Source organism: Calonectris borealis, chromosome 19 (assembly GCF_964195595.1).
Source record: "Calonectris borealis chromosome 19, bCalBor7.hap1.2, whole genome shotgun sequence".
Lineage (NCBI taxonomy): Eukaryota > Metazoa > Chordata > Aves > Procellariiformes > Procellariidae > Calonectris > Calonectris borealis.
In genome coordinates, this window is record NC_134330.1 from 13,355,969 (window position 1) to 13,376,579 (window position 20,611).

Genomic DNA, 20,611 nt, shown 5'->3' on the forward strand with positions numbered 1-20,611 from the left:
GGGAGGTCTGAGGGAGCTCTCTGCCTAGGGCTTGCTGCGCGGCACCTGAGGAACAAAAATGAGGAGAAGCTGTCTGAGATCTGCAACGGTGAGTAGGGGCAGTGCTGCGTGTGCCGGGGCTGGTGGGGCAGGGGACAGAGCTTCAAGGGCAGAGGAACATTTGGGGCACTCCTGAGCAGCAGCTTCCAGCTGATCCATTTGTCCCACCTGCTCCTCCTGGCCAGGGAAAGGGATGGGTGGGGCTGGCATGGTCTGGAGGGGATGCCTGGGGGTCTCTGCAGATAGGTGGGTTTCAGCTCTGTTCTCTATCCTTCTGTTGCAGCCCTCCAGCTTTTGGAGAAAGACGCCGAACTCTCAGTCTCGTCCCTGGCAGCTCAGACCATGCTGATCCTGAGATCTCCAAGGGAACAGCCAACATCGGGATGGACCCTGCGGGCGCTGTGCTGCTGGCCCTGCAAAGCCAGGCAGAAGTGAAGCTCTCTTCAGGAAAATGGCTCTTTTTGATTAAAGCTGGAACCACACGCCCAAGGCCATGGTGTCCTTCACACAGGAACCACCCTGACCGTGCTGAGCAGACAGCGTTGTTCCGGGCCTCTACCGCTGCGTGCAGGGCAGCTCACCCCTCAGCACACCCTGGCCCCATTATTGGTTTAGAATTTCACCCCTCTGTTAGGCTTTCCCCCAAAAGAAGTCATGTTTGTTCACCCCCTGTGGAAGTCTTTTCTCTAGGGAGGCAGAGGGCAGAAGGGAAAAGGCAGACCCCGAAGGAACCAGGATTGCCCTGAGGGCTGCCTCACGCCCAGGCTTTCCAGCAGCCCATGGCAGCACAGCACACGCTGACCCAGGGTGTCCTTGCAACAAAGCCCCAGCTGCCCTGCTGGACTGCAAAACCTGGAGGTTTCATCCCGGTGTTCAGACGTGGCCACCGCTGGCATGCTCTGGGCTTGCACATCCTTGCCCATGAGCCAGGGGAGAAGTTTCCCGGCGGAAAGGGAAGAGCTGTGCCCCCCGGGGCACCCTGCCCCACCTCCTCTGGTCTGCTGGCGCCAGGCTCCCAGCCCTTTGGGCAGCTGGGCTGCTCTGGCCTTCTCCCGCCACAGCAGCAGCTGTCCCCTGCCCTTGACACATCCCTCTTGCCAGTGCAACAGCATTGGCCAGACCCCAAATTCCGCCATTATCCCAGCAGCTGCCAGGGCTGAGCAAAGCACTGCATCCACAGGACAGGGCCAGGCCGTGCCCAGTGCCATCAGCCAGGCAGTGGGGCCAGGGTGCGCCAGGCTCCACTCAGCCACCTCCCCAAGGGCTGGGAAGAGGGAGGACATCAAATCCCCGGCAGGAGAGAGCTCCTCACCACCCCTGGCCAGCAGCTCCCCTCCCTGGGGCCAAGCCCAGGCCATCCCCTCGAGTCCCTGGGAAACCTCTCTGCTCTCCGGAGCTGGGCTGGAGGGCCCCTCCCTGCTGCCAGCCGGCCTGGTGCGGGGCTCTGCCCTAACCGGGGCTCTCCTGCTGCAGGCAGCAGAGCCCTGCTCCGCACCCAGTGCCCTGGGATATAGGGGCATGGTGCTGAAGGAGAGATGTGGGCCGGCCTGGGGTCACAGCCCAGCTGCACGCCCCCGCAGCCGTCCCACTCAGGGTCCCACAGCTCAGTCTTTATTTCTGGCCTCATCCTGCCCTGAGAGGAGTCAGAGCTGTGGCACAGGGGCTGCGGTCCCCTCCATCGTGCAGCCAGGATGGGCCACAAGAAGGGTGGCCCCAGCTCCAGCCACCCTGTGGGTCGCCGGCCACTCTGGCGGGGCCACAGCAGCCATTGCTGTCACATCCCAAAGCCCCGTGCCATGGCTGCCAGGGCCCTCAGGCCTCCTGCAGTGTCGTCCATCCTCGGGGCTCAGAGAGACGAGGCCCCACACCAGGACATGGCCCCTGCGCCCCTTCTGTCTTTCAGGGCTGGGCCCTGGAGATGCACCGCAGGAGACGCCCGAGCACTGCAGGTATGCTCCCTCCCGGCGGCCCAGGGCTGACGGCTTGGCCCGGGTGAGCCAGGTGACAGAGCTGGGAATGGTGCCCGCTGTCATGGTTTAACCCTAGCCAGCAGCTCAGCACCACACAGCCGCTCGCTCACTCTCCCCTTGGGGAATGGGGGAGAGAATCAGAAGGTTAAAGTGAAAAAACTCATGGGTTGAGAGAAAGACGGTTTAATAGGTAAAGCAAAAGCCATGCGCGCAAGCAAAGCAAAATAAGGAATTCATTCACTACTTCCCATCGGCAGGCAGGTGTTCAGCCATCTCCAGGAAAGCAGGGCTCCATCACACGCAACGGTTACTTGGGAAGACAGGCAGTGTAACTCCAAACTGCCCCCCTTCCTCCTTCCTCCCCCAGCTTTTATTGCTGAGCACATCATATGATATGGAATATCCCTTTGGTCAGTTGGGGTCGGCTGTCCCAGCTGTGTCCCCTCCCAACTTCTTGGGCACCCCCAGCCTCCTTGCTGGCGGGGCAGTGTGAGAAGCAGAAAAGGCCTCAACGCTGCGCAAGCGCTGCTCAGCGGTAACTGAAACATCCCCGTGTTATCAACACTGTTTTCAGCACAAATCCAAAACACAGCCCCGTACCAGTTGCTAGGATGGGGACTACAGCTGTCCGCATGCCATTGGGGGTGAAGGACTACACCCCCCAGCATGCCCCAGGACAGGGAGTACAGCTCCCAGCATGCTGTGGAGTACAGTCCCACCAGCAGGAGGGCCACCCGGCCCTGCTGCTGGCCCAGGAGGCAGCAGCTGACGCAACGTGACGCGGGGGCCGGCCCGACACCTCCTCGTCCTCCCGCCACCCAACATGCCTGGGCCAGGAGCGCCCGGGGCCACGGGGCGAGTTGGTGGCACGCAGCGGCCACAGCTTCGGCAGGGAGAGGAAGAGGTGACAGCTGTGAGTCCCAGGGTGCCCTGGCATCCCGCTTGTCCCAGCGGCAGCAGCGTGACACGCCTCGTCTGTGCTGGAGTCCAGCCCCTCCTGTCACCTACGCAGAAAGAGATGTCACTTGGAAGGACAGCAGCATCTTCAACCTGGCAGCTTTTTTTCCAGTGCCAATCCTGAGTTTCCATCAGGCACCCAGAGGCTGTCACAGCCGAAGCCCCTGCTGCGCCTCGCACCGGAATGTACAGCATCACCAATGACTTCAGAAAAATATATTCCAACAAGCTGGAAAACGATGATCGAAGTTTATCCAGTTTTCAATCGTTTTCTTTTAAAGAGAGGAGCTGGAAGTAACTGGAAGATGTTGCGATCTACCAAGTCCGTCCAAACTCCCTATCCGATGTGGAGGAAGAGGCCGAGATGGCCAGTGCCCAAGAGAAGAGGTTTCCTCTTGCTGAGGCAGACCGAGAGGCGTAATGAGTTTTATCTGTTCTCAGGCACAAGCGACTTCAAGGCAAAAGGCTTCAGGGACCTTGAATCTGAAGACTGAATATCCAACATGTCTTAATCGACTCCATCATGGGGATGCCTGACTCGGAGCATGTATGCCTCCGGAAGACTTCTGCCGAGGCCTGACAGCTCAGACATTGTCTTTTACAAGAAGAGATCAGAGAATTTGACTAGTTGGCATAAAACCTGGAGAGGCTGAAATCCACCTTTATGTGAAATTGAAGATGCTCAAGCATCCTAGTTAAAAAGAGATTATGGTGACCCTGGAGAAAAGTCTCAAACTCTTGTTATGTTTCATACTTCCGTTTCTGTTTGAGAATGGAAGGACTGCTAAGTGTTACCATGTCTGACTGCCCAGAGGGGGAGAAGGAGGAAGCCACAGGCAGGGGGAGAAGCAGTAAAGCATAATGCTGAATAAGCCTGGTATCCAGGATGCACGCACGCTGCACAGCAGCGATAGAATGTGCTGGAATACAAAAATGTTTACTTTCACTCGTTCAGAAGAGTTCACTAACTCTTCCCGACATCGGTAAATACATGGCCTGAGCACAGCATATCATTTTTCCAATTGGCATGTACTGAAGTTTTTAGTTACATCACTGACAAAATTCAACAGTTGCTGAAGAAGGAAATGGAAGCAATACCAGTTAGAGTAGCACAAGGACCTTTGAATGTGCTCTGTATGTTTTCAGAAGCTAAACCGGGGACGTGCGTAGGAGCGGGTCAAGTTCTGCTGGGGCCAGTCGGAGACGGCTCCAAAACAGGTGTGAGCAGCCATCGCCTGCCAAAGCTCTGCCAGTCAGCGCAGCCTGCCACTCCTGGCTGCAGACACGTTGGGTAAGAGAGGCAGGAAGAAGCAGGGAAGGGTAGGAGGAAGCCCATAAGCACTTACAGCCCCGTGTCCCCATGTGCAGGCTGCTCTGTGACACAGCCTGGGGGTCACAGTGGGACAGCCCCACATCACAGTGGTGACAGCCCCCCTTTTCCCATCGCGACCAGCATCCGCCCCACACACCCCGGCGAGGCCGAGGGGACTCCAGGCGCTGGGGCTGCTCTCGCCACCACTCTGCTCCGGAGGAGCTGCTCTGCAGCGAGGAGGAGAAGGCAGAGAGAGGCAGCAAAACAGCACTGGGGGTGGTGAAGGGTGGAGGACAAAGAGGAGGAGGAGGAGGAGGAGGAGGAGGAGGAGGAGAAGGAGGAGGAGGAGGAGAGCAGAGAGGAGGAGGAGGCTTTTTGCAGCAAGCCAGCCACTTGCTGCCGTTGTTGACCCGGAGCAAGGGTGGAACTAAGATGGCAAAAGACCTCTTCTTGCAGCCTCACTTGTCTCCAACAACTGAGAAGCTCAAGAGTTCTGGTAAGGCCTTCAGAGCCTATTTCATGAGTGTTGTCAGGTCAAGGATATCTCTGAAAACAGGCATGGAAACCCTGAGGGCTGTGGGGGTGGCTGCTCAGGACTGCTGACTGCCAGGAAGGACCTGCTTGACCATCCCTAAGGGCTGAGGGGCTGATTTGGCAGCCAGGGCTCCTGGTTCTCTTCCTGATGTGGCCCTTGCCTTCCAGGGGCACCCCAGGCAGAAGTCCCTGGCCCCAAAGGGCTGCTCCTTGCCTGGTGGTGGGCATTGCCCACCCTGAGCTCATGTCTGAGTGGAAGAGCTGAAGGTGCTTGTGGGCTGTGCGGAGTCGGTGTGTTCGGAGATGCGACACAGGGAAATTGGCCCCTGCTGGAGGGACACCAGGGCCTATCCTGAGCCTCCAAGACTTCTGTGGAGCACAGCACCGTGCCCTCGCTGGCGTGGCAATCCACTGCTGGTTTCCCATGGGAGCAGGGTCACACCCTGGAGAGCAGCACCTGAAAGGAAAGGAGCCCTCTTGGAGGCAGGCTGAGGTGTCCTTTGGTTCTTGCCAGGCTCTGGAGAGACCATCTGAAATGCTTGTGTTAGAAATGCATTGGTCCTTGGACAGGAGTGGCCTGAAAGGTTTTGAGGTTGCTGCCTCCGAGCATGACACAACTTTCCCTTGTTTTTCCAGAGTTCGCCAAGATTTGGGCCAGCGCATCACGTTACCTCAGCCAACAGCTGGCTCTCCACCAGGTGGGACTTAGCTCCTTCTCCTCCCCTCACGTCCTGATGAAGGTTGATGAAGTCCTGGCAGCCCTTTGCCATGGAGTGCAATTGTTCTTCCCCTCCTTTGAAAGCGGGAACAATGCCCCAGCACGACACTGCAACGCACAGATGTGCGACGGACCACCTCCTCTGTCCATTCAGATGTACAATACGGTCCTGGCCTAGTGTCAGGAAAAGGGCTGGACTTTTTCTGGGGCTTCTAGAGTCCCCACGGTCAGAGTTGCGGGACAAAACTTGGAAGCCTGGGACACTTCAGGGTTTACTCCAAGTGTGGGAACCCCCCTGCCTTTTATCTTCCTGAGCCAAAGGATGTCTGTCAGCTTTGCCTGAGCTGTCTAGTTCTTCATGGGTGAAGGGGAATGAGAGGGAAAAGCGCAGACCCTGTTTGTCTTCTCCCAAGGTTTCCAAAGAGCCCATCTTGCTCCTTTGTGCCTCAGGCCTGGGCAGGGCACTATCACCATTCTCTGACAAGTCATCCGTCTGTCCCTCCAAGACTTCTTCTGATCCACCATGTCATCTGTTTCAGGCTGTCCGCATTCCTGGACTTGGGACTTTTGCGGTTGTCAGAGAGCGAGTAGCCAGCAAGGAGAAGGATCTGGTGGTTGTGGAGAGACCCGTGTTTCGTCTTGCAAACACTGTGGTGCGGGATCATGACCTCCGATATGGTTACATAGACGTTCCTGGTAAGCAGACAGACTGAACGCGGCGCTTGCCCTTGAGCAGAGTGGGGAGGTGTGCTCTGCTGCACAGAGGTGACCGAGCGGAGTACCAAACTCCTGCCGCAGTCCTGAGAACAGCTTCAGCTCGACAAAACCAGCCTGCTGTGAAAAGGACCCTGCCGACCTATTAGTTTTAAATAATCACCAGAGGACAATACAGCGTAACAGCACACTCTCTTTGACCTGCTTCAACAACAGGTTTCCTTCCAGCTTTATGGGTGCTGTGTCTTCTCGTTACGTGGTGTTTCAACTCTCCCTCCCTTTTTCTGCTGCACTAGACCTCATACAGGCAAATGCCAGGGCTCTTCCCGGCTCTCACAGCCTCTTTGCAAGTGGGAGAAGCAGGGGAAACCCAGGGGGGAAAGGCGGTTCGTTCCAAAACCCAGTGACCACGATGCCTGTGCTTTCAAGTCGCTGCTGCCTTTGCAGCAGCTGTCATAGGACCCTGGGAGGCACCAAGAGCTTGGGTCTGTGTTTGGGGTGCGTTTCTCTCTAATGACAAAGAGAGCACCGAGGGTGGGCACGGCTCCAATGGCCTGGCACCCTCCAGCTTGCTGTGGGACCTGGCGCCTTTCTCCCCACCTTGTCCTGCAGTCATGGCTCTTTTTCCTGCCAAGCACCTAAGACTCTTTCTTTCTCTTTCTGTAACAGAGAAACCATAGCTGTCTGCTCCGCACCTCACTTTCCACTTCTAACAGGAAGGGACGATGTAAGCTACTCCTCAGAGGCGCTGTACCAGCTAGACAACTCAGTAGCAATGTATTGCCTGAGGGCCTGGAAGCTGCAGACCTTTGATTGTAGCCTGCTTAGCAGCTCTGCAAGTTCATGTGTTCCTCTTCTCTTGTTTTTCAGGTCACCAACATTTTGAGCAACTGCCATATGCTCACATAGCCTCAGACAACGCTGTCTCTGAGAGCACGGTGCAGCTTTGCATGGAAGAGACCATGCGTCTTTTCCGTGTCTGCCTAGAGAACAGGAAGAACGTTGCCCTCGTTTGGAGGGACGTGGGCATGCTGATCGTCCAGGGAAAAGACGTAAAAATGAGATTTTACACAGACTTTTTGAAAAGGCTGAATGGGACTGACGAGATGCTGCAAGCTGTTCTCGTGGTAGGATTTTCATTTTCCCAGCACCACTCCTGGTTCTTCCGAAATGCTTTCTGGGGGCTGGGGGGCTGCTTTCTCCTGGCCTGCCATGCCTTGTTCAGCCACTTGGGCTCCTCGTGGTCTACAGTAGAGCAGGCTCTCTGTAGAGCCCTTCGCCTGCGTGCAACGGTCAGGCTTTGCAAGAGATACCCCCAGAGGGGCTTCACTTTGTGACAAAAGGCCAGCGTTGATGGTGGGGAGCGCTGCTTGCGCCACTCTCGGGGTAGGGAGCAGAGGCACAGGCAGAGCAAGGCTTGCTGAGGCCAGAGCCCTTTGGCTGCTCTGGCTCTTTGCTTGTGTTGGTCTAAGGTGGACGGAGCAGCCAGCCCTTCCCAGTGTCCCCATCTCCCGTCATCTGTCTCCGTCCTCGTTGCAGATGCCAGAGATGCAGGACTCGGTCATCTCACGCCATGACACTGCTGCTTCCCAGACCTCTTCTGGACGCGTTATCGTCCTAGCAGGGTATGTTTGCAGCTTCTCAGCTCATGCTTGGGAGGGCTGCCTTGCCAGGCGCTGAGAACTGTACTCGTGATGGCATTGAGGACGGAGTGTTTCAGAGGCCTTCTTGGCAGGGAACTCCCTGCTTGCTCTTGTTCAGTTTGACTTCATTTGGAGGAACATGCGACAGCGACAATGCTTTAGGCATCTGTCCTACTGTGGACCTAGAGAGGCAACATCCTCCACCAGGTTTCTCCTGCTCTTTTTCTTTCCTGTGCACGAGACTGCCTTCTGCTTGGGGCCAAGGGGTAGAGGGGTGGTTTCTTGTCCAAACAGGAGCTTGCATCTGGTGGGGTTCTGCAGAGCTCTGTCTCGTGCCAACATTGCTGTGCAGTGCCGTCGCTGACTCAGGGGAGGGAGGTGACTCCTTAGAGCTGCAAAGGCATTAATCTGCGAGGCGCTACAAGAAACTTGGAGGACAAGATCAGAATTCCAATGGGTGTTGGCTAACCAGAGCACTGGAGATTAGTCTGCTCTCCATGTGTACTATGAGTAAGAGAGGAATCATTTTCCCCAGCAGCAGCAAGGGGGTTTTGTGGGAGGACGACCATTCTCACGGGAAGGACGGAAAAATACTGGCACAGGCTGCCGGGGCCTCACCTGGAGTTCCTGGAGTTCCTACTCTGGTCCTCTGGGATGGGCTGCTTCGGGAAACCATGCGGTGTCCTTTCTTCAGCCTGGTGCCTTCTTCCTCTTTCCAGGTACAAGCTTGAGACCGTGCCTAAAATGCCAACAGTGAAAGCAGACCTGACAGGACATGTGAAGGCCGTCCCAGAGCAGGGCTGGGGGACAGGTGATGGCAGTGGAAAGCAAGGTAAGGGACCAGCGGGTTGCTGTCAGGGGGCCGTAGGTTTTCCTTCCTCCACGTCTGAAGAGGATTAGAGCTGAGGTTACCGCAGGATGCCTGGAAGAGGGAGAGGCACCTCCTGTGACCCATTATGGTAAAGCTCCAGTGACCCATTGTGGAACAAGGTCTCAGGACAGCCCTGCACCACAAATGGCCGCTGGGACTGCTGAAGGACACCTTCCCAGTGGCCACCACTCCCCAGGCTGTGCTGCAAACAGTGCAAAGCTGCTTCTTTCCATCATATTCTCAGCTGCCTCAGAAGCAATGCCTTTGGTGTGAGTGTGCCAGCAGCAAATCTGTGTGCATGGGACCAATCCAGGAATCCAAGAGCCAGCTCCTCTTGTGCTAAATGATTCCCCTCCCCAGAATGACTCTTGGAGACCGCCAGCATCTCCCAGGGAGCCCCGCATTTCAGCACATGGATGGGAGAAAGCCGTCAAAACAGTTTTCCCCAGGGAATGATGGTGCACTGTAGGCATGAGGAGCTGGACAAAAAAACAGTGTCGGAAAAGGCCTAAGACCTCCCAGGAAACATGGCTTTCATCCAAGGATGCTGTTCTGAAGAATGGTCTCATTTCCTGTTTCTAGAGGATCTTGCCGAGAAGCGCCTCCTTCGTCGAGCAAGGCTTTCTCCAAAGCGGTTACCTGCAATGACTGTAAAGTCAGAGCAGGGTCAGAAAGCGGAGGGGAGTGAGCCTCGTGCCAGGTGAGACGCTTGCATAAATGGATGAGGGTGACCCCGTGCTCTCGTCTCCGTGGGAGCAAGATGTTTCTCCCAGACACAGAGGCTAGACGAACTCGAATTGCGGTTATCCCTCGTCCCACTAACCAATGGTTTCTTGGTGTATGGCAAGCGTCTTGTAGCTTCTTGGGAGACTCTGCTGGCAGCATCATTTCTTTCTTTGTTCCTGGTGTGCAGATCCATTGAGTAACTAACTGCAAATGCTCATTCCAGGCGCGGGAGGCCTTTTCGGCTTTCCCTTCAGCTTGAAATGACCCCGACCTTTCCGTTTGCTGAGAACAGTGTTCTGCAGTTAGTTACTGCAGAGGATTCCTCTGGGTAACCAGAAGCCTCTTCTATGCTAACGCCTGTCTTACGGCCTGCAAAAGAGAAGGGCCAAAGAGAGCTCAGGGGCAGGATTGCTTTCCTCATGGGCTCGTGTCCTCCTCCTTTTTGACACTGTGTCCCCAGTGCCCAACCTGCTCGTACAGCCCATGAGCACTCTGTATTTTGGACCACTGAGCAGACTTCCATGCACTGACCTGGAGGGCGTAGAGGTATAGGGCATAGGGGCATAGGGCAAAGGACCCTGTTCCTCTCGTTGCTCCAGCAAGAGAGGGCCTAGACCTGGGCATCTTGAGGTTTAGTGGGGCTGTTGGGCACATCTGAGTGTGACAGCTTGGGGTCTTCTCTGTCCCTGTGGACTTGATCACAAGGAGGCAAGTAGAGCGCATTCTGCTGCAGAAGCAGGTGCGCCACTTGGAAGCACAAGATGCTCCTCCTACACTCCTGCCAACGCACCCTATTGTCTTTGCAGGCAGCTACCGGCCATCCAGGGGAGCTCCTTGAAGGAAAAGGAGGAGAAAGAGAAACTGATTCCTCTGATCAAACCCAGAACAGTAGACTTTGTTGCCACAGCTATTGAGAGGAGACAAAAGGTACCTGACACGGGCTGCTGCACTGAGCGTGTCGTACTGGGCTGTAGGGAGGCGTGGCACCATGCATGCCGATTCTCACAGGGTTCCTCACTGCGTGTTCACGGCACCACTGACTAGTTGCTTTGGTGCTTACTTGAAGAGAGGCGGGTTACTCTGTCGTTTGAGAATATACTTTTCACTTCCATTCGCCTCATGAAACACACCCAAAGACCTCACTTGTGCATGTTTCTGTCGGCAACGTGACTGCAAGGCTTGTCTGGAATAGCCAGCTGCCAGGTGGTTTTTAGCCTGGTGGTCACTTAGCTCCGTGGTCATTACAGACAGGCTCTTTGGTGGAGCCTGCAGGAACCTGGGAGCAAACCAGCATGGACAGAAAGGCAGAAGAGAAGGGGCAGAAGGGAGGGTAGGAAGGAAAACAGCTCAGCCCTCTGCAGGGCAAACTAATGCTGCCTGCTGTTGCATTTTGGTCGTCCTCCAGAATAAACGCTCGAAGAGGAAGGAGAAGCTTCCAGAACACATCCAGAAATACCTGGATGAAGAGGAAAAGAATCAAAGACAGCTGGCGGAAGAGAAAAAAAGTAAGAGTCAAACCTCGCCAGTGACCAAAGCGAAGAGAGCAAAGGAGACACCCAAAGCAAAAGCTAAGAGACAAGAGGAGACACAGAGGAGCCAGGTACTTTGAATTCCTGCAGAAAAAGAGCATGTTCTCCTTCAGGGGGGCTGTGATTGCAAGGTGCCTCTAGCACCCAAGCCGTCATAGCAGTGTTGCTGCAGCAGAGCTGGGCGGGTGACTGCTGCCTTTCCTGAGCAAGAGGGGTGACAGGGAGTTGTAGTGAAACCCTGGTGACTGTCAGGCGTCACCCTAAGGGCGTGCTGAGGTCCTTCTGCTGGTTTTTGCTGTCCCGCTAGGGTCCCTGCCAGAAGTGGTCTGGGGGTCTGCATGCTGGGAAGCAGCACCCTCCGGGTGTGGGGTTGTTGTACGAGAGTGTCTTCTTGCGCAGGAATCCAGTTCCTCTGAGCAATCGTCAGTCAGCCCCCCGACTAGCACGGAGGCGGGGGAGTCCAGCCCTGACCTCCTGGAGACAGTGACGGAGGAGTGGGAAGAGGCCGGAGAAGAGCCACCCACAGTCCACGAGGACGACCCTGTCCCCCCTAAGCGGTAAGAGTGCGCCAGCTCCAGCCAAGGCCTGGGGCAGTGGGGTGGTGGGTCAAGGAAGCCAACCCCTGAGCCATGGGGCCATATAGAGTGCCGGGGGATTTCTCCAGCCATGGGAATGAGCTGCTTAGGCCAAAGCAGGTGCTTGAAACTCCTCCTGCCTCAAAGGGGCTGTGGGGCCGAATGAGGCCACGTTTGTGTGGGACTGGGCGTGGGAAGAGGCAGGAGGGTCACAGCTGAAGGGTCAGAGAGACCTTGTCCTTGCTGTTGCAGGAGCCTTTCCCCACGGACACACCAGGCCCTGCGGGAGGTGGTGACGTGCATCCTGGGGCAGGTCGCCCACAAGCGCAGGGGGCAGAGGGATGACCAGACAGATCTGCAGGACAAGCTCAAGTGGTAAATCTCTCCAGACACGGGCAGTGCTCCCTCTCCCGCAGTGCCCTTCCTCCCGCTTCCCGCAGCACCCGGGGAGAGAGGCGCTTTTCCTGGCACTGGCCTCTCAGCAGAGGCGCCTCCTGCGGCCACGGCAGGCGCCCAGCTTGGGAGCCCCGGCTGCAGAGCTGTCTCCCTGTGCGCACACCACCTCCTCCCACTGTGTGTCTGCAGCGAGCTGGCAGTGCTGCAGTGGCGTCGGTCAGGGAAAGAGGCACGCAGCAGCCAACAACTGTGGGAAGCTGGACCCCAACCTGCACCCCCTGCTAGGCCAGGGAAGAGGAGGGCAGGACCGGTACGTGGCATGGGCTCCTGGAGGGACTGCGTCGTATCCACGTGTAGAAAAGCATAGTTATACAGATGTCATGTCTTCAAGACCCCTTACCGTGTGCTTAGCTGAAGGCTGAAGCACTTCTCCCGAGGCTTCCTCGAGAGGCAGCAGGTTGTTCTGTCCATTTAGAAGACAGCCTTCACTTCTGTCATCTCCAGAAACTCCCAAAGACTTGATGTGGTGGCGTTTGTAATAGCGACGGCACTGCCAGGCTTGTCTGGGATAGCAAGCAGCTGGGTTGCTTTCAGCCCCATGCTCGCTTGGCTCAGGGCTCATTGCAGAAAGGCTCTGCAGTCGGGCCTGTGGGGACTGCGAGGAAACCAGGGCTGATGGAGAGGCTGAAAAGAAGGGGCAGGAGGGAGGGGGAGAGCTAAAATCCCCCCAGCCCTCTGCCGGGGAGACTAACGCTGCCTGCTGCTGCATTGCCGTGGCCCTGCAGGCACAGCGCCGCGTGTGCACGGAGGAGGAAGGACGCAAGCTCTGGGACTCCTTGCGCAAGAAGTGGCAGCAGAAGGCAAGGGCAGAAGGGGCACCCGCGAAGGCTTGGAAAGAAGAGCAAGAGCAGTGGGAGGCCCAGGTACTGCAAGCAGGGAAAAACAATTAGGAAAAGAGCATTCCTCTCCTGCCAGGGAGCCAAGGTGGGAAGGTCCCTAAGCCCTAGGAGCTGTCCTGTGTGGGGCTGTACCAGCTCAAGGCGCCTTCCCTGCTGCCCAGCGACACCTCCTGTGCTCACCGCTCTCTCTCTGTGCAGGGCTCCTGCATTCGTGGCACTCCAGAGTGGTGGGGAGAGGGCAGAAAAGAGCCATCCGTGGAAGATGAGGAGAGCCCAGAGGACAAGTTGAGTCTTCGCCTTTTGGAGTCCTCACCTCTGAAAAGGTGAGTGTGGGCCAGCTTCAGCCCAGACCTGGGCCTGCTGAGGGCTGGTGACCCAGCTGTGGGTGGGGGAAGCAAATACCAGCACCACGGGGCTGGACACGGACAGCATCCTCTCCTTTCTCATGCCATGGGAATGGCACGGGTCAGTCCCCGATGCCAGGTGCCTCGCTGCAGCCCCAAGCACAGCCAGAACCGAGGGGGCTGGGGGGTTGAATGGGACCATGGGGGTGTGGGCGACTGGGAGAGGGGAGAGGCAGGAGGGTCTCGGTCGAGATGTGAGACTTTGTCCTTGCTGCAGTAGGAGCCTTTCCCCACGGACCCGCTGGGCTTTGCGAGGAGCAGCGACCCACCTTCTCGAGAAGGTAGAGGGAAGAGCCCATTGTCGTGGTGGTGAGGAGGACTTCCTCAGGTAAGGATCTCCAAACATGCCCGGTGTTTGCCCCTGCCCGGCAGTGCCCTTCCTTCCTTTGACTCCCCACAGCCCCTGGGCAAAGAGGGTCTTTTCCTGACAGCCTCGTGGTGTGGAGAGCAGCAGGCTGGGATTGCATTACAGGGACCATGGGCCTGCTCTCTCCAGACAGAAGCAGATCCCACCACATGTGTCCTGACGAGACTTGTAGTGTTGCTCTGAACGTCTCTGTACATACAAGACTACAGAGCTTTATATTCAACTCCTCAGCTCTGGGGAGCAGATCTAGTCCACATCGGCGAGTGCCAGGAGAGCCTCTCGGGCACAGAGGCTCCTGAGAGAGATGTCCAGCAAGAGCCTCCTCCAGCCTGACGAGCGCCAGTGCCAGCCAGCCAGGCTGTTAACACCAACGCTTCCGTCTGTTCAGTAAAGCCCTGTCTGCAAACCACTGGGTCTGACACTGTGGGTCTTTCCTTGGTGGCTGTGAAATCTGCACTCGGCAGAGGGTGAGCTTTGGAGGGGCAGGGAAAGGCCACTGCAGGAAACAGGGCTGGAGCTTCAGTCCTGCTCCGAGGGCAGCCCTCTCCCAAGGCTTTGCTGTACCGGCTCGGCTGCAGCCCTGCTCTTTGTGCATCTCCCGATGAGCAGGGGAGGATCAGACAGCGTCGGACACGCCGCTTCCTCCCTGGGGGCTCCAAGCACCGACCTAGAAAGCATCTCTGCACCCACCTCTCCCATTGCCCCGGCCAGGAAAGCTCTTTCCCCTGGTCCCCCACTATTGATGCGCCAGCAGGGCCGGAGAGAGGGTAGCTGGGCTGCAAGCAGAAAGAAAGGCTGGGTGAGACACCAAGCCCCTGCTGTGCCTTCCCCCTCGCCATGTCCGATGCCCCAAGGCGGGGCACAGCCTCAGCACCGACCGTGGGGCTCCCTGAGATGAGGGAAGCTGCGTCACGGCCAGGAGCCAGCCCTCCAGTTCGCAGCGCTGAGAGCAGGGACCGAGCGATGATCTCTGGTGGGCTGAGGTGAGCCTTGCCACCCCGCCACCCCCTCCCTCCACCCCCAGGGTCCTGTGGCAGGTAAAGGCATCACTTTAAAAAAGCAAGGCTGAGCAACTCAGCCCGCACTGCCCAGGAGCTGGCACAGGACTAGCCCACAGTACGCAGGCACCCTCTCTTCGTTGTACGACAGCAGCTGCCCCAGGCCGAGCAGTCACAAGGAGGTGAAGGCAGCAGACGGCTTGCACAGCCCTGGAGCAGTCTTTTGGTGATGTTTTCTTCCCAATGACTCGGGACTTAGTGAACGTGCTCCCCCTCAGACGCGGGTCATGTTACCACCAAGCTGAGGGCACAGGAGAGGCGGTGGGCGCAAGAGTTAAGTGGGAAGTGCCAGTGAGGGTAAATCAGGCTGTACCCCTCACTCCTGCTGACGGCATGCTGCTCCGCCTGCAGGGCCCACGCTCCTGCTGGAGAGCTGACCTCAGGAGAGCCCAGACCTCTTGGATTATGTTTGCTTCTAAAGTTGCAAAGCATTTCCCTTGCAGAAGCAGAAGACATCAGGCTGATGCTTCTGCTCCCCACCACTCCCAGAGGGCCGCTTTCCCCTGCTGGTGCCTGCCTGCTGCTGTGCTGATGCACCCAGCAACACCTGCAACAGCTACAAGGAATGGTCAGCATCCTGGTTTTGTTGAAGCGTGGCTTTCTGGTGACCAGTGTTCTTTTCTAACAGCTTAGGCTTTAGTTAGGTCTGTGCCCCAGCAAATAAGAACAAACCACCCAGAGAAGGCAGGAGTTTGGGCCTGCCCCTTGAACTAGACTGCCCTGGACATGACCAGGAGCTCTGCTGAGTTCCAGGAAAGTGGGAAGACCCGGGAAGGCCATGGCCAAAGAGGTTCAAGCCCCAGCAGGATGTTCATTGTGAAGGGAACACTGGACCCATGGTTGGGATGCTCTCTGTGCAGCCCAGGGTACTTTTGGGACATCACCTCTGAGCTACTGTGGCTGCCCTGTCCTCACTGCAGCTCCCCACAGCAGAGCCCAGCTCGCCCTAGGCTGCTGCTGACTGGGTGCGTAAGGCACGGAGGCTTGGCCATGCTGGTGGCCTCTTTTGGGATCTTTCTTTTGGGGCTAGCAGCAACTTCGCATCCTGAATCCCAAAGGTCCTTTTTATCTCTCCCATACTGCTGCTGGGCTCACTCGGCTGATGGGGATGCCAAGGGCCTGCGGCCAGTGGGCTGGGTGCCTCACAGGGGTGCAGGGGTCCCTGGGAGTGCCAAGACACCTCGCTGCCTCTTCCTCAGTGTCCTCCTGCAGCCGACGTGAGCTATGCTCCAAAATGTCCTGCAGGCTGGGACTGTGCAAGGGAGCAGTGGTGGTCGTGGCGTTTTGGGAACAGTTACGTCCCAAGCAGAAGAGGTGTGCCTTGAAAGTCGGTAAGGGGAAAGGCCCTGAAAAGTTGAGGCTGGGTGACCAAGAACGGTAAGGACACGATGTTCCCCAGGGGTAGCTCCTGAGGTTTTGGGCAGGTCCCAGTTCATAAAGGAAGAGTTTCTCTGGGACTCGCTCCCCAGATGCCTGCGTGCAGCTGATGAGGCAGGGGTGGTACAAAGGGGTACCTCTCCCTCTGCGAAAGGAAGGAGAGAGGCAACTTCTTCACTCCCAAGGGAAAGCAGACTCGTGCGCTCCTGTGGGGAGGGCAGGATCTCCAGGCATGCAGTTCTTGAGCCTGGACAGTTTTTAGTCTTTCCTTCTTCTCTTTCTGAGTGGGGAGGACATTGACCCACGACACCTCGCTTTGTGGAGGGGAAGCAGCCTTCTGAGGGGAAGGAATTGGGCCTTCCATGGTGATGGGCCCAGCAATGCCTGTGCTCTAACTGACTTGCATGGGCTTTCTGACTGTGGTGGGCACTGACTTTATGGGCACTGGTTTTTAAAGTGGTCCCACTGTCTTTTGCCAACACGGTAGCTTCTCTCTGTGCTTCCTCTGGCAAAGATGAGCCACCATATTTTATACCCTGTTTGGTAGAAGTAAAGATTGGAAAACACCATGCATAAGACTGACAAATGGTGAACAAGGGTGGCTTGCATTTTGTTAGGTGAATCTAAGCAGGTGAGGAATATGTCGAACGTTGACCCCTCATAAACTAGAATCTTCTCAGAAAATTTTATAGTGTCGATTAAGAAGATGGGTTTCGATGAATTATATAGTGAGAGCAGGGTTTTAAAATGATTTTTTACCAGTAATCTTTTTGTCTGTAGGTTGAAGGTCTCTTTTACAATATAAATGCAATGAGGAAAGCTTTTAAAAAAATTCTTAGCGAGGCTAAACAAAAATACTGGCAGCTGTAGCAGGTAACCGGAAATAAGAGGCTCCAATTTTATCTGGTGCCATGGAGAGCATTGGGGTTTTTCAGAGGGACTGGCATGGGTGTGGTGTGGGTTTTGTGGTTGTTGTTGTTGTTGTTGTTGCTGGGTTTTGGAGGTTTTCTAGTCTTTGTTAGTGTACAGTGTCAGGTAACTGTCCAATTTGATACAGAAAATGCAGAGGAGAAACAGTGTAGTCAGTCTAGTACTATTACTAGGAAGAATTCCAGCAGAGAAATGGGGATAGACTTGAATGAGTGAACTCTCCCTGAGCTTGGGCTGAACAGAAGCCAAGCAAAAAATGTGCAAGAGCATTGAGGTTTGGCTCAGTGTGAAAAAACTGATTGGCAGTTTCGCCTTCTTGAGAAAAATCAGTTTAGCTACCCGATGTCACTTGCTCTTACTGGGTGCCTTTGTTGCATCTTGTGCCATATGCAGGGGCTTTGCACGCAGGACCTACGCAATTTAACCAAACAACCCGCTTCACACTTTCAGAAAACAGAAAAGACAGGACAGAGTAGCAAGACATTATGCGAGGTGTTGGCATGCTCTCTGAAGGAGGTACTTCAGAGTCTTTGCTGGCCAGGCAGGCTTCAGCCAGGGGGTGAAGGATGGGGGTCCGCTGCTCCGTGCACTGGCCTGATGGGAAGTCTTGTTGAGTCACTGTCTTCCAACTCATTGGTTTTTTCCATTAGGATTTTTACGTCTTTTTATGTTGATTTTCTCCTCTTGAAGTCTTGAGTTCCTCACTCTGCAGATTACAACAGTCCAACCTCTCTGCAGTTTACCTTTCTCACTTTGCAACTGTTGCCCTTCCTGTTTTCTCCCCATCCCACTGGGAGGGGGGGAGCAAGCAAGTGTGGGGGGCTGAGCTGACTACTGGGGATAATCCACAACACTAGCAAAGACCAAAACTGTTCAGCCATTAATTAGCTGACGAGCTGTTGAGAACCTCAAGGTTCTTACCCTTGACGAGGGTCAGCATGGTCTTTGTAGCTGGAACAAGAGGACAAGAAGAAACGGCCTCAAGTCCGCGCCAGGGGAGATATTGGGTTGGATATTGGGAAAAATTTCTTCACTGAAAGGGTTATCAAGCATTGGAACAGGCTGCCCAGGGAAGTGGTCGAGCCACCATCCCTGAAGGTATTTAAAAGACGTGGTGTAGATGTGGCACTTAGGGACGTGGTTTAGTGGTGGACTTGGCCATGTTGGGTTTATGGTTGGACTCGACAATCTTAAAGATCTTTTCCAATGATCTTAATGATTCTGTTCTATTCTATGAGGACTACGGAGAGCGGGGCGGGGGCCCTGTGGGAACATGCACGATTCACTAACACATGGTTAGGGGAAGGGTCGAAGGTGGGGGCAGCGGAGGAGACGGGAGGAACACAGGGTGGAAAATGGAGAGGAAGCTGAATAGAAAGAGTGAGTCTCATGTCATCAGTGGCCAGTCAGTATTTCTGTCCGACAGCCCTGTGCCTGCTCACCGCAGTGTATCCTAGCTTACGATATCCTTTCTTAACTGTCCGTCTGTGTACTTTCACTCTCTGTCCCAGGTGTGCGTGCTGCTAGGTCCAAACGCCAGCAAGTGGAGAAGAGGGCACAGGTCCCAGGGCTCATAGCAGCTGGAGAGACCAGCATGTGCGTGTATGTGTGTCAGGTCCAAGGACCAGTCATGGGAAGGACCTGGGTGCCTTTGTATTTTTCCCTAGCGCATTTAGCTTCGTGTATGTGGGTGTATTTGCACAGTTCGCTAGCAAATTTCACAGCCTGCGAGCAGGGGGGAAATCTGTATCTGGAAAGGCTCAAAGCCTGAGCCCCATGTGGGTAGGGGAGCCCGGGGTCTGGGAATGGATATGAGGCAGGCTGAGAGCCTGGGTTAATCTTCGAGCGATCCAGGAGTGTGCGGGCGCTTGTGAGACGAGCTGGTGACTGCACGCATCTGTTTGCTGGCAACCGTCGTCAAACTGGACTAGCTGGCGAGCAGGAGGAGACATGCACGGCAAGTGAAAGGTCCCAGGATCTCGGCAGGGATGTTAGATGGACAGAAGGCCCACGCTGACGTTTGAGGGATGCGTGAAGCTGGGTGTGCTTGTGAATCCAGTGCGATGCTATGTGCGTTTTCACTGGTGAGCTTCAGTCCTGTTTAGCCGGAGAGGAGGAGAGGGACTTGACTGTCTCCACTAACCTTTTATGCAAGTTCTGCTTTCTGACATCATTTAACACATGTCCTTTACAGGAACTTACCAAGTTTGGGAGACATATTGTGACAAAAAATAGTAGGATCTAAGACATCACCTCCACTAACTGCCAATGAAAACTCTGGACTGAATGGAGTGCAAGCCAGTGTGGGATTCGTCTTTCCTAAATTTTGCCATCTGAAAGTTTGCTTTTGAGGTTAGATTTTTTTTTTTCCCCTGGTCAATGGAGGTAGACTTCTCCTGCACTAATGAGAAAGAACTAGGCACCTAATTTCAAAGTTCTGCTTTTTAGATTAACGTACAGTCATGCAACATCCTTTTCTAGAGCCTTCCCCTGTAGTAAGATCATGCTATAAAAATAGCAATAGGCTGGGTTATGAGTCATCCCTCTCATTATCCTGGCAATGTTAGACAGAAATAGGTCTCCCAAAGGAATATCTAAAAAAATATTAACATGTTTCACGAGCAAAGAACGAAACGGAATCCAGAGAAGAGCTGGTAACTTCTGAAAGTCTACCTCAAGCTGTCCACACTTGGAGGGAGAGAGAGGAATGGGGTTGTGACTGCAAGCATCCTCCTGCACGGGTATGGCAAACTGATGCCATGCTCAGATTTCTGTGTAGATCCTGGCAAGGATGTTCAGAAGAAAAAGAAACAGAACAAGAAGAAACAGAAAACAAACTAAGCGCGACCCGTGCTTAGGCCTGTGATCTGAACGGAGGGCCATTTCATAAGTAGACAGCAAGCTGACGTGTAACACAGTAAATACACCTGTTCATCAGCAGAGAGTAAAGGAGAGCCTGTACGGGAGTATAGACACAGCCAGTTTCCATGTGCGGTCTTAGCAGGGGCAGTCTTAGCCCATCAGTACAAACAGGACGAATCCAGACCTTCCCTTTACAACTTCAGTGTGATTTGAAATGGTTTTCAAGACAAAGCGATGTAAAACAAGGAAACATTCACGTGACTTATTTCTTCTAATGATCTGATCTATGGATCCTTTTGGCATTTTTAATACCTACAAGACAACAGAAAGCAAAAGTCAGTGGGACCACCCCTTTCCTGTCAGATATCAAGGTCTGCATCGTTGAAGAAGCAGAGACCAACAAAACCCTTGGTAAGGGAGGCTTGATCCCTCCTCTGTCCTCTCCGGCATGCCCCTTCGCTGACGTTGGGGGAGCACTCCAGTCTGCCTGACTACAGAAGCAAGTCAAACACATGCGCTACAGTCAACGCAGCAGGTTTATTGTCTCCTTTCGTGGTCTGCCACCCCCAATGTTTTCTCACTTTGTTACACTGTAAGTTTAACCTCAAGGTTAAACTTGCTTGCACATCCTAACGTATTTTAACAAGGGAAACAACCCAGAGGCATGTGATATCTCATTTTTTCCCCTTTGTCATAGCTCTGGAAATTAAAAAAGAAATAAATAAACATA

The 20,611-nt window shown here is 55.0% G+C and overlaps 1 long non-coding RNA gene across 1 annotated transcript; it reads left to right on the plus strand.

Moving 5' to 3' along the window:
• The first annotated feature begins 12,148 nt into the window (after nucleotides 1-12,148).
• Nucleotides 12,149-13,783, plus strand: LOC142090797 (uncharacterized). The gene is made up of 4 exons (XR_012676636.1): nucleotides 12,149-12,294; nucleotides 12,770-12,907; nucleotides 13,082-13,206; nucleotides 13,505-13,783. It is a non-coding gene; the product is annotated as an uncharacterized LOC142090797 (long non-coding RNA).
• Nucleotides 13,784-20,611: the final 6,828 nt, after the last annotated feature.